At 49.0% G+C, this 19,156-nt stretch overlaps 1 protein-coding gene across 2 annotated transcripts in view; it reads right to left on the bottom strand.

Annotated features, from left to right (window-relative positions):
- LOC148380995 (cadherin-7-like) overlaps nucleotides 1-19,156 on the bottom strand; it is a 61,136-nt gene that overhangs the window by 36,389 nt on the left and 5,591 nt on the right. Inside the window, exon 3 of one of the 2 annotated variants that reach the window (XM_088363768.1) lies at nucleotides 8,037-8,157. The gene's annotated coding sequence lies outside the window, so the exon portion shown is untranslated. Of the gene's footprint in view, nucleotides 1-2,486; nucleotides 4,075-8,036; nucleotides 8,158-19,156 lie in introns of those variants that run through there. The other variant, XM_088363769.1, reaches the window with a different exon arrangement.

The following is a 19,156-nucleotide window of genomic DNA, read 5'->3' as shown; positions in this document are numbered from 1 at the left end:
CAGCTGACTCCCAATTATCTGGCTGCACCCCAGCAAGGTCATCATGGACACGCTAACAAGTCACGTGGGTGGGTCAGATTAAAAATAAATCAGAGGCGACCTCAAGCCGGATGCTCGGTGGCACGCCGGCCTTTGTCTTAACGCCCGGGCCGCGTGCCTGACAGTTTACCCAGCATGCCTCAAACGCGGAGGAGGAGGTGAAGAAGGTCGTGGTGTCTTGACACGAAAGAATCCCAGCAGGACCGAGCGGCCTTGTCGCAAAGGCGGCCGGTTAGCCGCGTATGAGTCGCTAGGCGATGCGTGCTCGTCCTCCAGCCTCCTTACGGCCAAGAAATGCCACGTAAACGGCGGGAGGTCATGTGAGAGGAGACGTCGAGAGAGCTTGGCTCGCACGCGACGTTACGCTTGGCTCACCAAAACGCTCTCTTGACTTTTCGGTGATATCCTAATCATGAGAACATCACATCATGATAACCTGCATATCGAAATAACAAGTCGTGCACAGCGTGATAATATTCTATCGTGACATCATCATGATAATGTCCTCCTACTGTGCGCCATAACGAGTGTGATCATATTTTATCATCTGCTGTATCATGAGCGCATGATATCACAACATCGTCAATCTTGTGAGCGTGCTGGTGTGCAAGTCGCTGAGTGCTTGCCTGCCAAGCTGCACCGTCTCAGAATGACATTTGGACGGGGGAAGTCGAAAGTGGAGCAGATGTGTGTGCAGGGCAGCGAGACTCCGCTGGTGGACCATGGCTCACGCCGACCGGCTCAGCCGAGGCAAACCCTCTCCGCAAGTAACAGAACGTTCATAGACTGCACACACGATTTTGACTTTCGCTAGCTTCATGCTAACGCGCAGTATAAAACACCACTGAAGGGCTAAGCGCAAGATCTTTAAACGCAAACAGTGCTACAACACACTCTCAAAGGCATATATTCTTTATCATCTTTCACTAATGACAAACAGTTGTGCATTATGCTGCTCCCTGCTGGACAAATCACGCATAGCAGATGGTGGCAATTGACAAATGAAAACTTCAAAAAATGTTTCATTCGTTGCATTCAATTTGATTACGATATGTGTATTCTTGACTAAATATTACTGCTATTTTACTTTTTAAAAACACATTCCTAAAAATGTGGGAGTCTGTTTAAAATTTGCCTTTTCCTCCGATTCATTTTCAAACTGTGTTTTGGGGACATTATAACCTTGATGTGGATTTCCCCCCGGGAGGCCGGTCAGTGGGGGTTGGGGGGCAGCGTCAATGTGATGAGCGCGAATGAAGTGAAAATACAAGATAAAGCAGCCCCCCCTCCGCCCCCCCCGCCGCTGTTTGGCTTCCACACAGTTGTTCTAATCCTATTTAGCCGTCCCACAACAGGATTACCAGCGAGCGCCGCGGGGCCGGACGACCAATCGCACACTCGCTGCCGTTTCACGGACTCCTCCAGCACCGATCATCACCCCACGTCAACGGAGACCTTCCACGCCTTGCTCAAGGGCCCCTCGGCCGGAGTTGAGAAAATGAGCGGATTGGCCAACCAAAGCGAAGTGGCGGTGACGTTTTTGAGAGGTCGGATGGAGGACGTGAGCCATCATCTGAGCCCGAGGTTGGGGCCACAAAGCCACCCGGCCTTTGATTCGCGACGGCCCCTTTTGCCCCGCTTTGGATTGGCCACGCCGCCCGCAGGGGGGACAAATGACAGCCGGGACAACACGGCGGCTAATTTTGTGGACAGCGAGTCAGCGAGAATGGTAATAATATTTATCACGCTGGCGTTATTTCCAAATGGCATGGGACATTTCATTAGGCACGCTTGCATTCCAGGTGCAAAACAAAAATATACCCAAAATAAGAACGCTCACTTTTAGGTCATGACTTCATCATCCAATTTTCTTTGCGAAAAATGAAAAGCAAAAGTATACGAACGTTCAATGAATGCATTTCACAGTGTATTATTATCGTCATGGAATGAATCCCGCATTTCATTATCAACTGCTTCATCAACAGGCTAAGGTGTACCTAATAAAACGACCCGCCTATGTTGCGTATCTTTTTTTCACTACTCCATTCAGTTGCTCAAAATCTGGATGCTCTAAGAATAGGTCAGAAATTATTCAATCATAATCTCTTCTGTTGAGAAAGGGGAGTCTTCTTCTTTTGTCTTATATTGGGAGGCGGAGGTGGGGGGGGGCGGGGGTCACGTCCTCTCTCCCGGCGTGCGAGAAAACCGCTGCGGGGACACGCGTGGTGCACATCCATCACCACGCAGCCACGTAAAACGCACACACTCTAAAAAAGTTACACACGCCCTCATCATCTGCATTGACAAGTGACAGCAAAAAAAAAAAAAAAAGGCGCCGCGGAGGCAGAGCAAATGAGCGCAGAATACTAATGATGCACGACGAGGACGAAAAAAGGCTGAATATGCAGCGAGCGTGCAAAAAAGAGAGAAGAAGCAGCCACACTCACCCGCCAAAAAAAGGTGACAGAAGTTGCCACCGGCGAGGACGCCCAAAGTTGACTGAGCAGGACAACAAGACCCCGAGAGAAAGAAGAAGAAAGGAGGAGCAGGAGGATGAGGAGGAGGAATGGAGCGTGCGTGACGTTGTTGAACAAGTCGTCAATTAGGTCCCGATGGCGTGGATTTGTGTTGCTTGCGCTGACGGAGCCGAGCCGCTGCGCACGCTGGCTCTACCTCCACTCAGATGTGACTCGGCTCGGCTCGCACTTTCTCTCCAGCCTCACTCCCCCACTCTCTCTCTCTCTCCTGCGTAGTGCCGCCTCCTACTCTTCCTCCTCCTTCCTCGCACGGGTGACCAGCTGCAGACTTCTTCCTCTTCTGCCGGTGTCACGATCGCAGCAAGCGCTAGAGCAAAGGTGTCCAAACTAAAGGCTGGGGGCCCGCGTGCAGACCCCCATCTATTTCTTGACAGGCCCGAAAATGTTTAAAAAAAGGGTTGGGTGTTAAAAGAGAAAAAAGTGAGGGGTTAAAAGAGTGACAACATTTAGCTCCAAAATGTTTACCTCGCCGCCTATTCATAAATAACAATCCACATTTGTGAGTTGGACCGTCTTTAGCATATTGACTCAATTAAAGTCAAAGAATTTCTTTGCAGCCTTCAGATTTTTCTGTCGGTGTTGCTTGGACGAAAATGTTTGCGCAGCCCTGGAACAGAGTGACACAAATCACGAGGAGGAGAGAAGACGTGCGGGAGATGCTCATAAAAAAGGAGAAGGATGGCGAGAAGGAGTTTTCACACTCGCACAAATCACCCAGACGGAGAGAAAGGACGGTGAAGGGGGAGAAGAGGAGAGAGAGATAAAAAAAACGGGGAGGGGGCAGAAGGAGGAGGAAAGGAAGATTGATATGAGGAGGAAGGCGATAAGAGCAGAGGAGGGGCAACAAAATGAGAAGATTAGCAGGAGCCAATGAAGATATATGGAGGTGGTGGAGGAGAGGAGGTGAAGGAGACAGGAGGAGCAAACAAAGATAGATAAGGAGGTGAAGACGTGCGGGAGATGCTCATAAAAAAGGAGAAGGATGGCGAGAAGGAGTTTTCACACTCGCACAAATCACCCAGACGGAGAGAAAGGACGGTGAAGGGGGAGAAGAGGAGAGAGAGATAAAAAAAACGGGGAGGGGGCAGAAGGAGGAGGAAAGGAAGATTGATATGAGGAGGAAGGCGATAAGAGCAGAGGAGGGGCAACAAAATGAGAAGATTAGCAGGAGCCAATGAAGATATATGGAGGTGGTGGAGGAGAGGAGGTGAAGGAGACAGGAGGAGCAAACAAAGATAGATAAGGAGGTGAAACGAGCAGGAAGAGATTGAAGAGGAGGATAAGCAAGGAACAAAGATTGACGACGAGGTAAAGCGTGCAATGGAATGAGAGATGATGGATAGGAAAGGAGGAGAAGATAGACTTGCTAGAGGAGCTGAAGGAGAATGTACAAAAAAAGGATGAGGTGAATGATGATAAAAGCTAACTGAAGGATGACATGGAGGAGGTAAAAGGGGGAGGAGCTGTGGAGGACATTCTGTGCGAAACAAGTCCATTTTGAAAGGTGGCAACTTGTGATGGGCAGATGGCTTGTGAAGTCCCTGATGAAACTTTGAAAAATATTCCAGACACCTTGGTGCACTCACGAGTTGCACATCACGTTCCAACGTATTTCATTGATGTACAACCAGTAGGGGGCAGACTTGGTTGGGAGTCTTTGCTTGGCTTTGCTGCTAGCCAGAATCTACGCCATCCCGAAAAATAAATGCCGACATATGGGAGAGAATCAGAGATCTGGCATAAAAATGCAGAATCAAAGCACTACTTTTGTCCAAGCGAAACGCTACAAAAATCACCATTTGCCAATGCATTTGTGTGCACTTCGTGTTTTTGTCTTTCTTTCCTTCGCCACTAATTGAATTTTCAAATGTCACCACGTAATTACGCTCCCAAAACTCCCCCGCTTTTGCATTACTCCCAATTAGCAAAACGCGCCACAAAACACGCAGGCAGCAGCTGGTTAGCCGCAGATGCATTGCTGGAATAAACGCAGGGCGAGGCCTCAGAATATCACATCAAGGCAAGAATGGCCATTCGGCGTGCAAACGTTCTTCAGAAGTTTACACGGAGCCCGCGAAGCTAGCAAACAAGCATGAATCCGTTCATTTTCTGCTAACAGCTATGCGAAACAAATCCAGATTCCAAATGCACTCAAGGCACGCAGGTGCAAAGTTTCAACATAAGGTATGCAGAAGTCCCACCCCTCCCACCCCCAAGTTCATACAACGGACTTGACGGGCGCTTAGCGGCGGGTATTAGTCACCCACCGTTGGCGCTCCCTGGGTGTATTTGCATTTTGCCGCCGCAGTCCATTGTGTGCCGCGAGAATGGCGAGCACCGACCCAAACTAATAGAAAGAGCATCCCCTGTCTGTCAGCGGGGGGAAGAGCGCTTAGCTGGCGCGCAGCGGCTCAGGAGCAAACGGCGAGTCAAAGGTATATGCAGATAGATGAGAGGGAGGGAGGGAGGGAGGTAGGGGTGGGGGGGAGGAGGCGTATTTAATTGGACGGTGACATTGGGAGCTCATCAGCACCTCCCCATCCATCAGCAGATGCCCGCAGGCGATGAGGCCGTCCCCCACGTGTCCGGCGCGCCCGCCTCCCACTTATCGGCCATCTTCTTGTCTTGACCCCGCCCGCCTCCCGCGTGAGTCTACCATATCACAAGCATGACCTCCGCTTACCTGGCCACTGGTTATCTGCTTGAGGTCTTTTGGCTTAGTGAGAGGAGGACAGTGAGTATATAATAACCTGCAAGGAAGGGAGGGAGAGTTTGAAGGTTCTGGTCCTGCACGTGGCTTGCGTGCCATTTCTTCACCGGTCACCAAAGCTAAGCTTCATGTTTGAAAACCAAAGTTGACATTCCAGCGAGCACGCAAGCTGATCGGTAAGTAACGGCAGATCAATAAACCGCCAGCGGACAGGTGCCGGTGTTGTTCCCGCGAGCCGGCCGCTCTGTAACACACTCAAAGGATCATCGATCGCGGCAGAGGGACTTTCTAAAGGAAACACTTAAGGAGCTGTCATAACATGCGACAGCTTTTGAAAGCCCGAGCGAGCGGTGCGGTGAAGAAGACGGCCTTTTTCAATTCATTTCAACTTCATGGAAATAGAATTTGCCCCGCCCCCACGCACTCCCTCTGCTCCTCAAAGACGGGAGGCGCGATGACTCAGAGCGCGTGACCTTTCCGTGGCAGCGTGACTCTCGACGGCGGGTGGCTGATTTATCATCAAACCGGATTTCGTTTAGCGGCGGATCAAATGCATCTTCCCTCTCCGTAATTGCGCAACGACGTTTCCCACCGAGGAGTCGACTTGTAATTGTATTTTAATTCCTTCTGTGCGCGCTTGTGTTTTCTTTTAATCATCCCGAGCCGCTGTGCGGTCGCGGGGCGCCTCGGCGGAGTGAGACCTTGATGTCGGAGGCCTGCCGCCGTCAAGCCGGTCGAGGCTCGTCATCTTTGCGTCAAAGCACCCTTTGAGGACTCGGCGTCCAGAAGGTATTGAGCCATTATATTTTGCTCAGGCGCAGCCGGAGAGGGTCGCCGGGATCAAGTGGACGAAAGGACGAGCTAATCGCGGGGGATCGGCCGGATCGATGGCGGCCGTCTTCTCATTATTGGCCGTCGAGTCGCAGCTGGAGTGGCGGGGGGAGAGAGAGGGGGGGGGGGGGGGGGGGGCTCCAGGCCCTCGCTGACTCAAAGCACAACATTCAGGTTGCATTCATCGAGCCGCTCTTTCTCCTGATTGTTCTCTGAGTTCTTCTTCTCTGGTAGTCGGGACTCTCTGTGGCCTCTCAGAGGTCGATTTGGGTATTGCAGTGGAATTCTGATTCGAACGTAGACACATTATAGCGGGATATCGACATCAAGTCGAATCTACATTTGTGCTGCCTCAAAGAGTAAACAAGCATCGAGGTCATCCTGGGCCGATGCGTCACATGGTGTTGCCAAAAGAGAAAGCGTAGACAGACGCGCTCATTCATCTGCCAGTTTTGTCGAGCGAGGCGGCGTCCTGATCCGAATCCTAATGACTCGGCGGCTCGCCTGTGTGTCGCGCAGCCGCTGAGTCGGGCTTGGATCTGCGCGAGCCCCCCTTCCCGTTCCCTCCTTCCACAAAAGACACTCTGAAGTTTCATCTTCAACGCTCTTGCTGCTGTTCTGCATGACACAGCACAAAGTCCGATGTTATCCACTTCACAGACTGAAGCAACCTCGCCTGCTCAAATGTTGAACTTTCCACTTCAGCATTTGAAAGGCAAACCGCTAACCGCTACGCTAAACCAAACGAGAAATTTGCGCGACTGGCTCGACGCATCGGGCGTATTTCGGAAAAGTTATCGTCTCGTGTCTGGCGCAAGCGCAACGAGGCCTCGCAAAACTTTCTGATTGTTTGGCAGTTTTCATTCCTTGACAGAAGCAAACTTTGCCATTGCGGTCCGCAGGGGGGCGAGCGCTTACGCGCGTTTCGACACATAATCAGTTTTAAAGCCTTTTTCACGGCGCCGCGTCGCCTCCCGGCGCCATTCAGGTGTCGTTTCTTCATTTGTTGTAACTGCCGAGTGGTGCTTTTCAATTACGCTTCTGCAACGCTCACGCCCCCACCCACCCAGCCACCCCCGAAAGGTGGCAAATGTTCTTTGGACAGCAAGCCAGATGCTCTTCTTTGCGCTTCCAGCAAAAGAATGTCACGTCGTGTCGGGCAGAATGAGCAAGCAAACAGAGAGCGCAAACAAGCCCAAAATGAGGACGGGACGAGGCGCCGGTCCGGACGGGGCGCCATGGTAACGAGGAACAGGCAAAGGCACGGACGGGTTCTTTGTCGTGACACGTCGTCTCCCCCGCGGTGTCAAAGATGTGCGCTCGCACGCTCCGCCGCTCGCATTCACTCTCCGTCCGTCCGTTGCCCGGCTGGCTAGCAAAGGCTTCGTTATCGGCAACCGTCGCCGCCTTCTTCGCGAGATCCGGAATTCTTCCGACGTCGCGCCGCATTTCCCCAACCTCGGCATAACGAGCAAAACAACAAACAGCTGCCCTTCGGGTGAGACGCAGGTGGGCGGCGCGAGCGCAGGTGTCGGCGGCAGGCGTCTGAATTTTCGCCTTTGAGTGGATGAGGGAGCCTCCAACTTTGCCGAGAAGCAAACACGAAATGCTGGACGACCCCAAAAACAAAATGGCGCCTTTCATTCAATGTTTCTCATTAACGTCACGGAGCCCGTGGAATTTAATCCCATCGTCGCCGAGTCAGTCGTTGGAGGACAAACGGAAGACAAATACCTCACCAACTTTTTTTTTTTTGGTTCTACGCGAGAACTTCTCCAGCAGACAAAGTGAAAATAAAGTCAGACGTCGGTTTTAAGATAAAAAGTGAGCGAGTGAAGGAGAGCGAGGACGAGTGGCGTTTTCCCCCCTGACGCAAATTCACAGCTAAGTTACAAAAGTAAGAAGAAGAGTGAAAATACCTTTTGCGTCGCCGCCAGGCTGGAAAGCGGCGTGTTGCGTCGAAACCGTAAACACGAGCTTGCCGATGAGCTCAAAGGCGCTCGATGAACACCGACGAGATGCGACGTCGTCTTGCATTGTCTGAAATCACAAGAGCAAATCAACATTAACGGCGACATCCGTCCATCCGTTCGCTCGTCTATGAATTCACATCAAAGCCGTGGTTTTTTTTTTTCCCTTTTTTGATTTCCGCTGCGACTGATCGTGTGAAATGAGAAAAAGTTCTTCTCTAGTGCGGCGGAACGAGCTCAAAGCTCAGCCGGCGGTGGCACAACTTGATGGAGCCGATGGCCGCATGGTGTCGACTCCCCCTCCCCCGTGGCTGACACGACGACCCCCCCCCTTCATGGTCTTGGCAGCTGCCAAGCCTGAGAAGCATTCTCTGAGTAGAAGCTCGGCGACAGAACCTGACGCGCTCGTCCGTGTCCGTCACAGCTTTCATTTCCCGCGCCGGGCCATCGATTCTTTGGCCGGGTGACATTAGCGAGCCACGCTGGGTTTTAATCTGGTGTAAAGCGCCGCGGCCCCGGGGGGCCCGTCTCCTGAGGACGACAGCAAACGTGCTGCTCGGGATGGAGGGGGGGGAACTTTAAGTGAGCCAGAGTTTTTTTTTTTGCAAAACATCTCTCTGTCGGAATTCAAGCGCAAGCTTGAAAACACACAAAAGACCGAGGTCGTGTGTATTTGGAAAAATTGAATTAGGAAACGATCTGAGCGCAGAGCAGTCCGCCGTGCAGGCCACATCAAATTGAAGAGCGGCGACAGTTTGAGCAAGCCTGCCTGGCGGAAAACGGTCATCGCCCTTCTCCGGCGTTGTCAAGGCTGCTTGACGTATTGTTTGAGGAGCGTGGGAGAGGGAGGGGGGGAGCACCGCCGCCGTCGCGTCGCTTGTAGACACAAGTCGCTGTCTAGCCAGCGACATTAAAAAAGGTCCCTCTGAGAAAGGGGAAATTAATACACGCCATCCATTTCTGCCTTTCTACAAAAAAGTGACATATTTCAAGCTGACACATTTTAATTAGGCCATCAATAGCCCGGCGACGGCGCCTAATGGCGCGAGCGACGCTGGCGATGCGGGCGGGACAACTTGCCTTCGCTTTAACTCGCTTGCACCGACATTTAAATGGGCCTTTAAAGTGCCGTGCTCACGCTGCCGTTATTTACTTTTCTCCCCCTGCGCTTAAATTGGACAACGGTTTCACGGTGAGATCTGCATCGGCCGTGATTTGTGACAGATGATCAACAAAAAGGACTGACGCAATTCGTCGCTTTTTTTTTTTTAGGAATTTTGTCCAACGTGAAACTTCATCGAGGTCGCAAATATTGAAAGTAGTATTATTGTGAAATCCAAACTATGTACGTATTGTATGCACTTGGTATGCAATTATCTGGAAAGTAAAGATGAGGAAAAAAAAAGTCAAGTAAGCACCAAAGATGGTGAAATAAGATAAAAGTGACTCCGCTATGAAAGTGGGAGAAAAGAAACCTTCTCCTTGCCAAGAGCCGCCGGCTATTCGTGTTCGAGGCCCAAAACAGAATGTGCTCATCAATCGACAATTACTCGTACTTTCTAGCCACGCTCAGATTGTGTGTTTAAAAAACAATGGTCGCCAAGGCAGGTCTGGGGTGTTTTCTCCTGACAAGGCGCTCTCCCAAGCCTCCGCCCCTCCCCTTGGGGAGAAGAAATAAGAGCGACGAGCGCTGGCGTCCATCAGTCAATGCGGGAGAGGGTCATTGAGCCCGGCCTCCGTGACAGCTTTACAACTTTGTGCGCGATTCCGTTTTAATTGGCAATCATGAATTAAGTGAACGAGAGCGCCAATGCCGCTTTTAATTGGCTCGACTTGATGAGTTCCTCAGATAAAAGCCAGCCATATATTCTCACGTTTGCTGCCACGTAATTAGCTGGCAGACGTATCAAGCCCGTGACCGGCAGCCACCGCCTCGCTGCTTTGGCCCGGACGCCGCGCGGGATTTCCGAAACGGCGGCGTGCTCGCTTGTTCGGGCAATTATTAATCAAGGCGGCCTGCTCAGGTTGTTTAGGTTTCTATCAAAAAAAAATATATGTAGATCATCGGAGCAAAAAAAGGGAGATCTGGTTGTGTTGAAGAAAACCCCGGAGAGGGAAATAATGAGGAGGCTGTATCTGGATTCCGTACAGGTCAGAACGAAAGAAAGAAACAAGGCAGCTGCAGCTTTGTTTGCTTTTCCTGTTTTGACATGGAAAGAAAGGAGCTCGTCCTTTTAACGATCTGCGTCGTCGCCAATCACGTCGAGACGTTCGATTTTGGCATAGCAGAACTTTTGATCGCAGTCACAGAAAGTTTCAAGGCGACCGTCATTGTGGTGCAGGTTGAGTGTGTTTTGTTTGTTTGTTTTTGTGCCTGCATTTTTGGGGAATTTCATGACATTTGGACTGTGTGTGTGTGCGTGCCAAGGATAGCAAGTATTTTGTCTTTGTGTGTAGAACGTTCAGGGTGGTTTTAAGCCCCTCCCCCTCCCATTCTGGATAATGATTAAAGACAATCCCTACGGCGCCTTAGCCGACACTTTTTACATATAAGGTCAAATGTTCAAAGCTTTCCTCCGCTCTGCCTCCCTTTTAAAAATAGTGCAGGAAAAAAATGGGGGGAAATTAAACATTAATGGGCTGATGAATAAATATTTTGTGTCTCCAGAACTCAGCACTTTCTTGCCGTGGCTTAATTAACTCTTCCTGTAAATGAATACATCACCTTTCAATGTCCTCCCACATTGCTCACCCCCTCCCACACCTGCCCGCCTACCTCGCTTCATATTTAGGAAGACTTTTGTTTTCACATCAGTATGCGCATTAGCGCCATTCCACCTTATGAGCCGCCATTTTAACTTACGAATTTGATCTCCCGATGATGAACGATTGATGAACGATTGCTCGGGGCACAAACGTTTGTCCTGCCGCATGGTTTTGTATTCGCCAAATAGCTGCGAGGGGGAAAAATGTGCAGATCTTTGTTGGGGGAAAGCGTCAAGATTGTATTCAGCTGCCATGTGAAGGCAGGAGATCTTTTCTATCTATTATTGAATGTTCTCCGAGTGCGAGGCGAGCGCGGCCCGACGTGTCGGCAAGTCGTTGCTTTTTAAAAAGGCTCTAATTCCAAGTGTGACTGATGTTGAGTGCGCGAAAAAAGGAAGCAGCAGCTCGTAACTGGTGAGAAGAATATTCCGACACGGCGTCTTCCGTCATTACCTGCGAGGTAACGATTCATCTATCGATTGCTGAATCGATTTCAAGTCCGACCATCCAATTACATCAAGTCGTGATACAAATTGATCGGGCTGGGCTTGAACGCTTTTGAAATTGTCCATCCTCAGATTCCAGCTGTCAGTCAGAAGCTCTTCTTTGGAGCTACGAATGTGACATTGCGTCATCGTGAAAAGCCGGCGGGTCGCCCGCTGGAAGGTGGTCATGGCGACGGATCAATGGTTCATCTAACACTTGCCGCGGATATCAACAAAAAAATAAATAAATGAATAAATTTAAGCGAGTATCCAAACAATACGTAAGAAGGCCTAAAAGCTTTGCAACCCAAAGCAACAAAAAAAAAAAGTGATTTGATCCTTTTCCGCTCCCGTCTGATGCAAACAAGACGAAACACAAGAAAGTTCAGCTGCATTTGGACCACTTTGGCACACATTTGAAGATGCGCCTCTCGGGAATCGCTTTCCGAGTCAGAGCGCGGCATCTCGAGCCCCCCAATGCCACCCCCCCAGCCCCCCACCGCTTGCAAAGCGCTAGTGGCGCACAAAGAGTCCGCCGGCTATTGGCAGAGCGACGTCACTCGCCCGGAGGAGCCAGACGGGCGCGAGAACAATCTCGCCAGCCCCTCGATCGTGACCGACTTCAATGAATTGCTTCATCAGCGGCGCACCTGAGAACGTTTCTCGGGAGCGTGGAGATAACCGTGAGGATCTCGCAGCGAGCAGCAAGGTCACCGTTGCATCAAAAGCCAGCGCGGCTTTTTTTCTCCTCCTGTGTGAACTTTGCTTTGCCGGAGGAAACAATTAAGACGAGGCGCTAATGCCTTCGCTCGCGCTCATTTGCGCCGCTGTCATTAAGGCCTTTGGGCAAATGTTGCCGCCATATTGCGAGATCAAATCTTGGAGTGGCGAATCATCTCAAATCTTCTCCCCGGCTGGAAACGCTGAAAGGTCCTTTTTCAAAGTGTCCAAGTTTGGCAGGGAGCAATCAGCGGCTCTCCGCTTGGATGGCGTGAGCGTTATCAGATGTGACAGCCGGGCCCCAACAAAGTGGCGAGCTCTTTAACGAGCCTTCTTCTTCATGCTGGAGGTGAGGGCCAGATGCAATCTTCGGCCAATTTCCCGCCTCATCTTGCTGCCGCCCGTGTTTTGGTCAAAGTTGAAGGTCAAAGTTGAAAAGCTTGGAACAACGGCATTATGAAAGGCGAGCGCTTTGCCGGCCGACTCGACTATTAGCGACGCGGCCTTTCGGGACTGTCCCACTGCAGGTCCGAGATAAAAGCCGGGCGGCTAATACGTCGGCCATCTTGAAAGTGGCTGAGACAATACAGACGTTTAAAAGGACACTTTGAGGGCCTGACTATTGCTTTTGTTTCACGAACATCTGCCAGCGAAAAGGGGATCCTTGATCCCCCCAAAGGGCTTTCTTTCAAAATCCGTTACTAGAGAAAAACCCAGACGGTGCTGGATGAGAGGCGCACCAAGACATTCACAATGGCGACACCCCTGCCGAGGCCAAGGCTGAAAAATAAGCGTCGTTCCTTTCTTAGAGCAGCAAAACAGCCCAAGGCGGACCTTCACCCAGGCCCCATTCGTTATAAGAGCGGGGAAAAAAAAAAAATCCCCTTTTGTTCCTTTTTGTTTTTTTTGTTCCCGTCCACGAAGGACATTAAACGACTGGCGCCACAAAAGATGTTCCCTTCACGTTATCTAGCAAATGCGGATTCGCCGCCTCTTTCGACTCACATTGTTTTTGTGGAGTCAAGCTCAGAGAGAAAGCCAATCGCTGCTTTTAATTGCGCAAAAGATGTGCCAAGTGTGCCCCGGGCTTCGTGGCCAAACTTATTAACACCGGGAAGAGGTGCTCCGCTAATCACATCGTCGTCATTTACAATTCCAAAGACCTTTCGCTGCTAAATGCTGCGCTTCACTTTGGGTCAAGAATGGGTTGGTAAAAATACTGCCAAAAAAAAAAAAGAAAAAAAAAAAAATCACTCGCTAGCCGCGAGGAGTCAGAGAGCCCTCACACTCTCTCCACACGGATGTGAAGATGCTCCGAAAGCTCCTCAAAACGAGTCGACTTTCTCCCGTCCCACTTTTACAAAGACGCCGAGCAACTTCATTAAAGCTTCTTCTTCATTTTCTGCTATTCCGGGAGCTTTATTTGTTTGTTTTAAAATAGCGCAAAAAAAAAAAAAAGAACCCCAGCGGAGGAAAACGATAAGCAGTGCCAGGGAACATTTAAAATATCTACCAGCCATCTTCGACAACAACGCGCATATCTCGCAGGCTTTGATAAAAAAGAAAATTTCAGAGGAACTGGACGCAAAACTTGCCAAGATGCTCAACGGCGGCGGCTGGATGGCTGGCCAATCACGGCTGATCTTGCTCACATGATGTGTGTTTAATGCCGTCATGCAGTTGATAAAATATGAAAACGGTGCGAATGCGTGGGTTTCGTAATGCCGACAATTATCGGCAAAGTAGAGGCACTCGCGATTTACATAATTAGGAGGGGGGGCTGGGTACGGCCCTGAGCTAACTGTGTTGCATGCCGATGAGACTCATTAATAGAGCGGCAACAACAAGTCCGCGCGTGCCGTGTACGTTTACATTAGCATGGAGCGCGTTCGCGACCTTGGCCACACGCTTTACGTTCTTCGCATTAACGAGATGTATTGTTCGAAAACAACGGCGCGGAAGCTCGGCTTACTCGCTTTCAATTTATTATTGCCAATTATTTTCACATAAAGTTACTCAAGCATTTCTGTTTGTTTGGGGCTTGGTTTTGGAGTTTGTTTGCACAAAAGCTAATTTTAGACTCAATTTGAAGCTCTCATTTGGAGGATTCAACTTATTTTCACCTCCGACTGAGACCTGCGCTGACTTGAAACTTGAACCCGGGTTGGATATCTCAACCTTTGCTAATTTTTGCTTTGCAACACGAACCCGGCCGGGCTCATTTTGAAACCTTCCCAACCCTCCCGTTTGGAAACCCGACCTAATTATGAAACCCAGTCTCCCATTTTGCTGGAGTCTCCCGCGTTGGGCGGTCACCGGGGTTAAAGTTCAACCCGCCACAATTAGCCGTGAACGCTCTTTGATTGGAGGGCGGCGTCCCGCGCCCTCATTAAGTCCACGCGGCCTAGCGTAGCCGGCGGGCTCTACCTCATTACGGCAACTCAGACGGAAGGAAGTTCAGCGCCCCCCCCCCCATGTAGTGAAATCACTGGCAGTGAAATTTTACCAATCCAGCCATGGTGTGAACATACGCTTGCAAAACGTAGCGCTGGTTTACCGCTAAATGCATTATGGCCTTGCTGACATTTTATATGTTGCAGATCAGCAAAAAAAGAAGACAAACGATGCGGAGCGGAAAAGATGTGCAGATGGAAGACAGCGAAACATTTGCTTGCTCGTGGCTGTCAGCCAAAGCTCGTTTTGTATGTTTGTTTTGTCACCGACGAAGACGCCGACGACTTTCACGAGGCTTCGGGTGCTAACGTTATATAGCAGCTGTTGAAGAAAAAAAAAAAAGTTTTACGGTCATCTGTCAAGGTTAGCGTGCAGCTCTGGTTTTGCTATAAAGCCGCTTTAGTTAAGATCAAGGTTTAAGAAGTGGGGCCCTGTGACAGGCCCAGTAAATTTTTTGTTATTGTCCCACATTGTTTGGCAAGTTAGTGGAAAAACAGTCTAGTAAAAGTGACGAAGGCCAGCTCCATTCATTTTGAAAGAAGAATAGAAAGGGGTCACGCTAAGGAGAAAAGAAAAAAATATTGTTTCATTTCTTGCACCGAATGAGACATTTGAAGGACACGTGGCCTTCTACTGCATGTTTCCACGTTTGCCCAGCTAGCCTCGCCCAGCCACACAAGCGGCACCGCCATATTGACCCAAGTTAAAATTTTACAAAAATCACGTCAAGTCATCGGCCTCTCGCGGCACGTGTCTCGGCCACTCGGACGGACGGACGAACGTTCGTCCAAAAGGCGACGCGGCCATGTCAAGGTGAGCCGTTTTCAATATCGATGAGAGGCCCAGCCTATTTAAGGGATATTGGCTTTTTAGCGGCGGGGCCCATTTGCGTTGCTCATTGCGGTGATTTAGTGGCGGGCCGCGTGTGCTCTGGCATCTATTCATCTGTGTTTAACATCTACGGGGTCACGGGGTCACCCGCTCGTCCGCCTTTCCCGCCGGAGCTTATTAACCGCCGGCGCAACCGCTAGCACTCCTTGTTAATTACATAAATGGATATGAAGGCGGCCAAATAGAGCACATCCCTAGTTTGAGCCCATAAATCAGTGCAAGTAAATCTGCAGGGGAGGTTGGCCGGCGGCTACGACGCCATCGCTTCTTCCATCTTCACGTTTTTCCAAAGAGTGGACTTTTGTGAGCTGGCCGCCATAAATACTCAAACGCAAATGTCAGGCCTGGCTATAAACGGTTACATCAAATAGATAATCTCATTAAGCAAGTAAATAAAGTGTGAAATGAAATGTAGCTTTGTACTTTCACCTCCAGCGGGGGTTAAAAAGTCCTTATCGCTAATTAGCTCCTTTTAACGTGCTCGTTTACTTACTGCCTTATCGAGCAGCACAATCGCTTTGTAAAATGATTTTGTTGATACAATTACACGAAAAGGGCCGAGATGGAGAGCGAGCAAGAGAGAACTCGCATCATAATGTCGGATTAGAGCCATGAAGGCTTTACTGTACTGTCGTTTAGACGGCTAGCTAATGTTAGCGGATTAGCGAGCTGTGTGTGCAACTGCTATCCCCGAAAGTTTGACAATAAAAACATTTATACAACATTTTTCAAGCTAGTAAACATCTAAAAGGTTGCTTTCCATCATTCCAAAGGCATACTCTTGGGGCAACAAAGTCCAAACTTTTCTGAAATTATTTAATTAAATCAATAGCCACCTTCTTGAAATGTTGCTATTTGTTTATGTTCGGAATATCGCGCAGACACAAACGTTTCTCCTCATAAAAGTGCAGAAAACGTACTTAATGCATCTCTTAGTTTGAATAACGCCGTAAAGCGCATTGCACGTTGCACGCCAGAGACTGCTATGCTAAGCGATCAATAGCGAGCAGGTTATTAATATTTTCTTTTATGTGGGAGACTTGAGACGGGCCCCTTTCCCCCCCGCACCGCCACCAAAACAGCAGGATTATGAAAGGGAGCAAAAAGGCTTTGATGCTTAATAATATATGTTGGCGAGACGTAAAAATAGAAGTCGCAGGAGATGCCGACCGGCAAAAGTCACTCTTGCTTTCGAGGTAGCGAACTAAAAATATCGCTTTTCAGACCCACAACGACACGACGCGTATTGATGTGCGTACGCTTGGGTAAAGGAAGTGTACACGATTTTTTCTTGGCTATTCCCACTCATGTTGGGAAAATGCTAAACGAATAAGTAAATAAATAAATAACCCAAAACATCCCACTTCTTCCAAATGAACGGCATTAATTGGCCCACCGCTGGGCCCTGTGTAGCTTTCCCCACGGCTCTTTTGGGGTTTTTTTTTTTCCCTTGCTAACCTTGAAGGGAAAAATCAATTATTTCCTTTCAGCCCTGAGGTGCTGCAACGCCTCCCTCGCCGCAATCAGCAGCCACATCACAACATATTAGCCAAAAACACACATGGATATTTGTTGGTGGGTTTTTTGTTTATCAGAATCGCCTACAGGGGAAAAAAAAAAAAGAAAGAAGTGAATTCCTTATTAGGATTACGAGTGGCTCCGCAGTATCGTTTTTTTAATTCTCTCGGTAGGACGTACGTCCAAGCCTGTGGTGATTCCCGTCGGCCATTTTCTCTCTCCGGTGAAGTGATTAGCGATGTAAAAGCTTAGCTTCGTTTAGCAATGAACAGCAACGACGTTACACTTGTTGAAATCCACATACGCCAGGCGTCTAATGTCTACTTTTATGTCTTCTATGTACATTCTAAAACATGAACTACATTAGCAGCTTGGAAAGCACGCATTATGAAAACACAGCAAACATGAATAATTCCACCTTGGAATTGAATACATTCTTCGTTGGTTTGGTCTGGAAAATGGAATGAATCAGCCTGGAAATTTGTTTAGTGCCAGGTGCAGCGATGATTCGAAGCAAGTGAGCAAGGACGCAAACGCGCACAGAACGAAAACACATCGACACCTTGAGGGAGGTAATAAAAAGAAAAGGAGTCAAGGTTCCAAGAAGCAAGGCTTGGCATAAAGAAACACGGGCACTCGCTTCCAAGGATCCAAGACGCAAATTTCAATTTGGAAGGAATTCACTTGCCGGTGATGGCGGCGCCGACTTCAAGGCGAGATCGACGCTTTGAATGGCGACGTCTCGGCGGGGGTTGGAGATGACCTGAAGGTGGAACAAAAGTCTCCTTGGGCAAAGTTGAATCCCCAACAACATTTTAGAAAAGAGATTTCAGTTCTCCTGCAGCAGGATTTTGTGCAAAAAAAAAAGTCCTGTAAAATGTTAACAGAATATGGTACAAACTAAATAAAATTATTAGAAAACGCAAACATTTCCAGTTGAAATTTGGTGTAAAAATGAAAAACCAGATATTATAACACTTGACTTATCAGTCCACATGTGCCATTATTTATTCATGTATTTATTTATGTATGTATTTATGTATGTATTTATTTATTGACAATTATAATTGGCCAAAGCGGCCTAAGGGCGAAGTTGCAGCGCCACCTGTTGCTCGGGAGTGCCCTTGACAACCTGCCTCTCTGTTTGGCTTAAACAAAAAAAAAAAAAAAAGGTGAGCTGGTAGGATATCGTCGATCCTGTGAGTGTTTTCTGCCTCATTATCAAGCGTCAATCCCTCATGTCAGTCAAATCAAATGAAAACATCTCCCTTATTGTCTCCGCCGGCTTTTATATCAAGGTGACTTCCACCACTCCGCCTACGAAACGGCAGTTGGGAAGAAAGCGCCTCAAATCCTTATCTGATGGAGGCTTTGCGGGCCAATATTCGCAGCAAATGTGTGCTGGCGGCCGGTTTTGGGAAGGAAGGCTGCTCGGCATTTTGCGGTTCACACCTGAAGGAAGCTAATTAGCCAAAGACGGGCGCGTTTAATCACGTTGCGCCTGCTCAGCGCGGCCGCCTCGACTTCATTTATTAAAACGATGATGACTTTAAATGAAGCCATCATTCACTGTCGCGGCTCAGGCATGGGCCGCACCTGAGGTCGAATTTTTTTATGGGCCTCGCGTGCGTGCGCGCAACTGTTTGAAATTAGCTGCGTTCAAATATGCAAGGCCATGCTTTGTCCCGTCTTACGACCCTTTACAACCTTCTTCAAAAAAGTTTCTCGCCGAGGTAGGAAGTCTTCAATTGACATTCATTTTTTGGCGCCGATAAAATTTTCACAAAAGGGGCTTAGACAATAAAAAGACCTTGTTGGGCAATCGACTTCGCGTGCCATAAAATGAAATAAAAATATAATTCTGCCTTCCGAAACTTCTTTTCAAACGCAACATTTTGACTTTTGCTCCACATGTGGATTTTCTGACTGGTAATTAACAGCGTGAAATCTCATTTAGAGTCCTCGCAGCTTCGTCGATGCGTGACTTCCACATACGAGCGGCGTAATGACGTCCTTTGCGATTGCGAGCAGATTGAAGTCGATACTCGTATATGCTCCGCGTTGCGCCTGTTAATTACCGCCAACAGAATGCCGGCTTGATTATGTTTGATTAGTCAAAGAGGCCACTGATTTATTCCCGCGCCGCGCCAGCGACCAGATGTTTAATAATAACGCTCGCCGTCCAAAGTGTGCGGCTAATGTTGCGGGTTCTTCATGCTGCGAGAAGAGGAACAT

The sequence above is a fragment of the Syngnathus floridae genome, chromosome 20, assembly GCF_059516105.1.
Source record: "Syngnathus floridae isolate MCC-2025c chromosome 20, RoL_Sflo_1.0, whole genome shotgun sequence".
In the NCBI taxonomy this organism is placed as follows: Eukaryota; Metazoa; Chordata; class Actinopteri; order Syngnathiformes; family Syngnathidae; genus Syngnathus; species Syngnathus floridae.
This window is presented reverse-complemented; position numbering and strand designations above follow the sequence as displayed.